Here is a 7,646-nt window from a genome sequence, read left to right as displayed (position 1 = left end):
GGCCCAAGGCTTATTCCCGGTGGATCCTGATGGTCGGCCCAAGGCTTCTTCCCGGTGGGGCCTGATGGTCGGCCCAAGGCTTCTTCCCGCTGGGGCCTGATGGTCGGCCCAGCCCGTTCCGGCGCATACCAGTGTTTATAGTGGCGCCATCCTGCATTGGCTCATACTGCCTTCCCGGAGCTCATCTTTAATCCTAGAATCTAGAGTCCGAGTTGATAGGTGGTCTTCTGGACAGCATGTAGGTAGTTTTAAGCCATTCGGCGGAGGCTGAAAAATCCCAGCTTGGTGGCACCGGGCAGGGATTGAACTCGCGTCGTCCTGAACGCGGCGCCGTCACGTTATCTATTCAGCCACCGCCTCCCCCAACTTGTTCCCAAAGGCTGTGTTACTCATGCCTGTCGTTCCGCTCCGTGCCGTTGAGTCTTCGCAATAAACCCTCCACGTGCCTGTCCAAGCCCAGGGAGACGGCCACGTGCAGCTGCAGCTCGTCTGGCGGGAGGTGAGGGAGTGAGTGAGTCGAGGAGGGGCCGCCGATGACCACTGGGGCGCCACGATGTCTGCAGCGGCTTGCAAAGGGGGGGAGGTGAGGCAAAGCAGGGGACGGAGAGACGTGAGATCAGGGAGACGGAAACAGAGAGGACTCGTAGGCAACGTTACCAGATTGTCGTACACAGCCTCTTTTTGGTACCGATTTCTGGGTCCCAATAACGAGACTCATTCATAGTGGTCGTTAAAATAGTTAATTCCTGATGTTTCTTGTGAATAGTTAGGCGTTAGAAACCGGTAAATACCATGCTCTGGGTACGATAATTTGGCAACGGTGGTCGTAGGGGGGGGGGAGAGAGAGGGAGGTGCCAGGTGCTCGATAAGTAACCCAGCCACGCCATTGAGCAAGATGTCTCAAAATTCATCAAATTGCAAAATATCACGACGTGTGGCTTGTATCGATCATGAGGAACTTGAGTACTATACACACACACACACACACACACACACACACACACACACACACACACACACACACACACAAACTCTACCCACGTGGCTAAATATATGAATTCGCGAGTTTTATGATATGTAACTTGACCTGGTAAGCAGCGAGTTACAGCGTTCATGTTTTCTTCAAGGTCTAGAAAAGCTTCCCACTTCGATAAAAACATAAAACAGCGAGATCCAGAAAGTCTGCCTAGTGTCGGACAGCACCCAGTCACAGCGCTCATGTTAACCCTATCGAGGGCCTTGGCCCCCAACAAGCGTATCACTCACCCTCGCCAGCCGCGTCTTGGATAAACTCTCGTACCGTGTCTGTGTCCACCCTCTCGCCCCTCAGGATGGCCACGCAGCGCTAGGGGGTTGGGGGGGGGGGGGAAGAGAGGGTTACATAGATTTACATAGAAGTCTCAACCACGCAGACCCTATGCTCCATACTAGAATCTGTATTATCATAGACTCCGACTAAGGTCAATTATTTCTACAGGACAAAAAAAAAAGGTTAAATACGTTCTTATCATCATCATCATCATCACCACCATCATCACCATCCCCACCACCATCAGTACAGTGAAGGACTAAGGCGATAGTATTGGAACAAGGCAAGATCTTACCTTCCTAAAATACTCAAGTTCTTTATAGTTCTCCAAGAGCGCCTCGTTCCTTCCTTCCAACCGGCGCATGTCACCCTCGAGTTCCTCCTTCCTCTCTTGCAGCTCAATAGATGCTCCCTGCGAAACACACGAGTCGTGACGGGAAGGATATCATCATTTAGGGTAGGCGGTGGCTGAGTGGTAGCGTGCTGGGCCCACATTCACCACGTGATGGACGACGCGGGTTCGAATCCCCACGCTGCCACCTGGGATTTTTCCGTCACCGCCGAGTGGCTTAAAACTACCCACATGCTGTCCTGAAGACCACCCATCAACCCGGACTCTAGAGGAAACAGTCCAATTGAATCAAGAAGGAGCCAAGAGAAGATGGCACCACTATAAACACTTGCCTGCGCCATGACGGGCTGGGGCCGACTACCATCCAGGTCCCCCAAGAAAGCCTACAGGCATACACGTAAAACAAACAAACAAACAAAACAAAAATCAAGAAAGATGAACACCCTGAAAACAAACCTGGTAGTGATCTGCTCTCCGCCCCAAAGATCCATTCGGCTCCTCCAGCTTGGCCTTCTCCTTCGCCCACGCCTCCACCAGCGATGTCCTCTTCTTGTTTTCTCCTCCTCCCACGCCATCCACTCTTCCCTCCTCTCCTTCGCCATCCGTCTCTTCGCCTCATCCACCTCCGCATCCTTCTCAATCTTCAACCTTCTCTCCATCTCTCTTATCCGATGTTCAAGCAGTATCTATGGAGGAGAGGAGGCAGTTAAAGTAGTAGTAGTAGTAGTAGTAGTGGTAGTAGTAGTAGAAGTAGTAGTTTTGGTAGTAGTGATAGAAGGCGAAGTATGAATTAAATCAATCATAATAATGTTAAGAAGAAGAAAAAGTAGAAGAAAAAGTAGAAGAAAAAGAAGAAGAAAAAGAAGAAGAAGAATGATGATAATAACAATAATAACAATAATGAAAATAATAATAATCATAATAAAAATAATAATAATAATAATAATAATAATAATAATAATAATAATAATAATAATAATAATAATAATAATGGTACTACTACTACTACAACTACTACTACTACTACTACAACTAATAATAATAATAATAATAATAATAATAATAATAATAATAATAATAATAATAATAATAATAATAATAGCAACAATGACAATAATAATAATAATAATAATAATAATAATAATAATAATAATAATAAAAATAAAAATAATAATAATAATAATAATAATAATAATAATAATAATAATAATAATAATAACAATAATAACAATAATAATAACGTACTCTTTTAAAATAACACCACTGACATTTTGGCATCGAACCCGGGCATTCTAAGTAGAAATCGGGTCAGCAAACAACTGAGCCACCGATGAGCCGGAAGGTCACCGCGCCAGAGAACACTCGTAGATTTTTATTTCACCAGCAGGAGGCGGTGGCTGAATGGATAGCGTGATGGCGCCGCGTTCAGGACGACGAGAGTTCAATCCCCGCCCGGTGCCACCAAGCTGGGATTTTTCAACCCCGCCAAGTGGCTAAAAACTACCCACTGCTGTCCAGAAAATCACCTATCAACCCGGACTCTAGATTTTAGGATTAAAGATGAGCTCCGGGAGGGCAGCATGAGCCAATGCAAGATGGCGCCACTATAAACACTCGCCTGCGCCAGAACGGGCTGGGCCGACCATCAGGCCCCACCGGGAAGAAGCCTTGGGCCGACCATCAGGATCCACCGGGAAGAAGCCTTGGGCCGACCATCAGGATCCACCGGGAAGAAGCCTTGGGCCGACCATCAGGATCCACCGGGAAGAAGCCTTGGGCCGACCATCAGGATCCACCGGGAAGAAGACTTGGGCCGACCATCAGGATCCACCGGGAAGAAGCCTTGGGCCGACCATCAGGATCCACCGGGAAGAAGCCTTGGGCCGACCATCAGGATCCACCGGGAAGAAGCCTACCATCGCAATAGGCCACGACGTAAAAAAAAAAGAAAAAAAAAGAAAAAGAAATGTCAGTTTTTCAACATCCCGATCCCCGGCTGATTTGGCCCTTCTCGCTCCCTCCCCACTCGCCCCCTTCAAGTGGTTACACAGGGGTACATTTAGTGGAAGATGATCCCCCTGTAACAGCTCTGGGCACCCCTTTGTTGTGGGTTGATTAAACCTGTTTCCAGCCTCCACGTGTACAAGAGGGTCGCCTTTCCTTCGTGACCGCAGCGGGGGAGGGCCGGCTGAAAAGTTCCAGCTTGGTGGCACCGGGCGGGGATTGAAGTCTCGTCGTCCTGCAGGGAGAGGCAGCAGAAGTGGCCGCCGGCATCGTGACTCTTTAGCTCATCTGTAGCTCTGCCGGTATGCTGCCCTGGCTAATACCTAAAATGCTGCCCGGCACTCAGCGGCTTGGCTACACCTCAAGATTTTTCACTACGTTATTGCAACCTACCTTTTCAGTTTCCTTTTCATTCAACTTTTTCTTCAGGATCCTCATCTCCTCCTCCTTCTCCTCCATTATTTTCTTCATCTCCCTCTCCTCCTCTCTTCTCCTTCGTCTCCACATCTTCGGCCAGTAGATGTTTTGCGGCCTCCTGAAAAGACAATTGTGGTGGTAGTAGTAATAGTAGTAGTAGTAGTGGTAGTGGTGGTAGTAATAGTAGTGGTAGTAGTAGTAGTGCCGAGTGGCCTAAGACTACCCACATGCTGTCCTGAAGACCACCCATCAACCCGGACTTTAGAAGAAACCGTCCAGTGAATAAAGAATGAGCTCCGGGGGGCAGCATGAGCCAAGCATATCTGGCGCCACTATAAGAAAAAAAATTGCCTGCGCCATGACGGGTTTGGGCCGACCGCCAGCTAGGCCCCTGAAGAAAGCCTACCGGCGCTAAAGGCTGAGAAGTAAAAAAAAAAAAAATAGTAGTAGTAGTAGTAGTAGTAGTAGTAGTGACAATAGTAATAGTAGTAGTAGTAGTAGTAGAATAATTAGTAGTAGTACGTAGCAGTAGTAGTAGTAGTGGTAGTAGCAATAGTAGTATTAGTATTAGTAGTAGTAGTAGTAGCTATTTTTTTACGCCTTTGCACTGTCTCCTCTGCTGCATAAAAAATAAAAATAAACTTCCTCCGTATTCCATTCGCAGTTGCTTTAAAATCATGACTTATCGGTAGGAAGACATCTACTGAACGGGCGCAAGCCACTCCCGGTGAGGTATATATGGGAGGTGAGAAGGGAGCTGAAGCCCTCCAAAGACCCTTCCCATGTCCTCACTAACCGTTTCCCTATTGTCTCACCAACACCGGAGAGTAGTTCAGCATGCTCTCTTAAGACAGATCCTCTCTTTATCCACACCACACTACATTCACACAACATATACACCTTTTCCCAAAATTAAAATTTCAAAATGGCGCACATACACCAAGCCTCGGAGTCCCCGCCTGGGGGGGGGACCACAAATTCCCCCAGGGAGGACTCCCCTTCTGGCTGCCGACCCGAGAGGTGTCTTGATAACTCCTCGAACCTCTTTCTTCTCAATTTCTGCAACATTCGCGGTCTTCGCTCTAATTTTCATTCTGTGGAACATCATCTCTCCTCCTCTAAACCTCACCTTCTCTTCCTTACCGAAACACAGGTTGCTGAGGCTACTGACAGCAATCTCTACTCTGTTCCCTCCTAATATCTCTATCCTAAATTTCAATCCAAAGCTGGATGTTGCGCCTACGTGCGCAACGACATCACTTGCTCTCGTGCCCACAACCTTGACTCTTCTGAATTTTCCACCATCTGGCTAAGACTTCATTGTCATTCTATTACTAAATACATATGTGCTGTTTATCTCTCACCTAACTCTACCAACTATGTAAAATTCTTTGACTATTTGAATTCTAAAGTGGAGCACATCTTGACCCACTCTCCCTTCGCTGAAATCTCCATCCTAGGAGATTTCAATGTTCACCACCAGCTTTGGCTTTCATCCTCTTTCACTGACCATCCTGGTGAACAAGCCTACAACTTTGCTATCCTCAACGACCTAGAGCAGTTGGTCCAGCACCCTACACGTATTCCCGACCGTCTTGGAGATCGGCCCAACATTCTAGACCTCTTCCTTACCTCAAACCCTTCTGCTTATTCTGTCAAACTGTTCTCTCCGTTGGGCTCCTCCGATCACAATCTTATTTCTGCATCCTGTCCTATCGCTCCTGTACACCCTCTGGACCCACCGAAGAGGCGATGCTTCTGGCATTTTGCTTCAGCTCGGTGGGACGACCTGAGGATGTACTTTTCCGATTTCCCGTGGAATGATTATTGCTTCCAGGATAGAGACCCCTCTGTGTGTGCTCAGCGCATCACAGAGGTGATTGTCTCTGGAATGGAGGCATACATTCCTCGTTCTTTCTCTACTCCTTACGTTAAAAAGCCTTGGTTTAATTACGCTTGTTCTCGTGCTGTCAATGATAGAGAGGTAGCTCACAAAAGGTACCAGAGCCTTCAAACTAATGCTAATTATGAACTTTACATTTTTGCCCGAAATCGTGCCAAATCTATTCTCCGACTAACCAAAAATTCTTTCATTAATAGAAAATGTCAAAACCTTGCTTTCTCTAACTCTTCCCGTGACTTCTGGCATCTAGCCAAAAACATCTCCTCCAACTTCACTTCTTCATCTTTCCCTCCACTCCTCAGTCCTGACGGCAACACTGCCGTCTCATCTATCTCTAAGGCTGAACTCTTCTCTCAAACTTTTTCTAAGAACTCCACTCTGGACGATTCTGGGCATATTCTTCCTACTCATCCCCCCTCTGACTCCTTTATGCCTGTTATAAAGATTCTTCAAAATGATGTTTTCTATGCCTTCTCTGGCCTCAATCCTCAGAAGGCTTATGGACCTGATGGAGTGCCTCCTATTGTCCTTAAAAACTGTGCCTCCGTGCTGTCACCCTGCCTGGTCAAACTCTTTCGCCTCTGCCTGTCAACATCTACCTTTCCTTCTTGCTGGAAGTATGCCTTCATACAGCCTGTGCCTAAGAAGGGTGACCGCTCCAATCCCTCAAACTACCGTACTATAGCTTTACTTTCTTGTCTATCTAAAGCTTTTGAATCAATCCTTAACCGGAAGATTCAAAAGCACCTTTCCACTTCTGACCTTCTATCTGATCGCCAGTATGGTTTCCGCAAGTGGCGTTCTACTGGTGATCTCCTAGCCTTCTTAACTGACTCTTGGTCATCCTCTCTTAGCCGTTTGGTGAAACTTTTGCTATTGCGCTGGACATATCAAAAGCTTTTGATAGGGTCTGGCACAAATCTTTGCTTTCTAAACTACCCTCCTACGGTTTCTATCCTTCTCTCTGTACCTTTATCTCCAGTTTCCTTTCTGACCGTTCTATTTCTGCCGTGGTAGACGGTCACTGTTCTTCCCCTAAATCTATTAACAGTGGTGTCCCACAGGGTTCTGTCCTATCTCCCACTCTTTTTCTGTTGTTCATTGATGATCTTCTTTCCAAAACGAACTGTCCTATCCATTCCTACGCCGATGATTCCACTCTGCATTACTCAACTTCTTTTAATAGAAGATCCACCCTACAGGAACTTAACGACTCAAGGCTGGAGGCTGCAGAACGCTTAGCCTCAGACCTTACTATTATTTCCGATTGGGGCAAGAAGAACCTGATGTCCTTCAACGCCTCAAAAACACAGTTTCTCCACCTATCCACTCGACACAATCTTCCAAACAACTATCCCCTATTCTTTGACAACACCCAGCTATCACCTTCCTCAACACTAAACATCCTCGGTCTATCCTTAACTCAAAATCTCAACTGGAAACTTCATATCTCATCTCTTACTAAATCAGCTTCCTCGAGGCTGGGCGTTCTGTACCGTCTCCGCCAGTTCTTCTCCCTGCACAGTTGCTGTCCATACAGGGGCCTTGTCCGCCCTCGTATGGAGTATGCATCTCATGTGTGGGGGGGCTCCACTCACACAGCTCTTCTGGACAGAGTGGAGGCTAAGGCTCTTCGTCTCATCAGCTCTCCTCCTCATACT

General features: G+C 47.0%; 1 long non-coding RNA gene across 1 annotated transcript in view; it reads right to left on the bottom strand.

Moving 5' to 3' along the window:
• Positions 1 to 333: 333 nt before the first annotated feature.
• The window catches only part of LOC126991366 (uncharacterized), a 9,588-nt gene continuing 2,275 nt past the window's right edge, over positions 334 to 7,646 (bottom strand). The window contains exons 3-7 of the long non-coding RNA XR_007745444.1: positions 4,059 to 4,200; positions 2,118 to 2,347; positions 1,605 to 1,721; positions 1,267 to 1,345; positions 334 to 489 (exon numbers count right to left, since the gene is read on the bottom strand). This is a non-coding gene — a long non-coding RNA (uncharacterized LOC126991366). The remainder of the gene's footprint in view (positions 490 to 1,266; positions 1,346 to 1,604; positions 1,722 to 2,117; positions 2,348 to 4,058; positions 4,201 to 7,646) is intronic.

This window comes from Eriocheir sinensis, unplaced genomic scaffold, assembly GCF_024679095.1.
Source record: "Eriocheir sinensis breed Jianghai 21 unplaced genomic scaffold, ASM2467909v1 Scaffold265, whole genome shotgun sequence".
In the NCBI taxonomy this organism is placed as follows: Eukaryota; Metazoa; Arthropoda; class Malacostraca; order Decapoda; family Varunidae; genus Eriocheir; species Eriocheir sinensis.
This window is presented reverse-complemented; position numbering and strand designations above follow the sequence as displayed.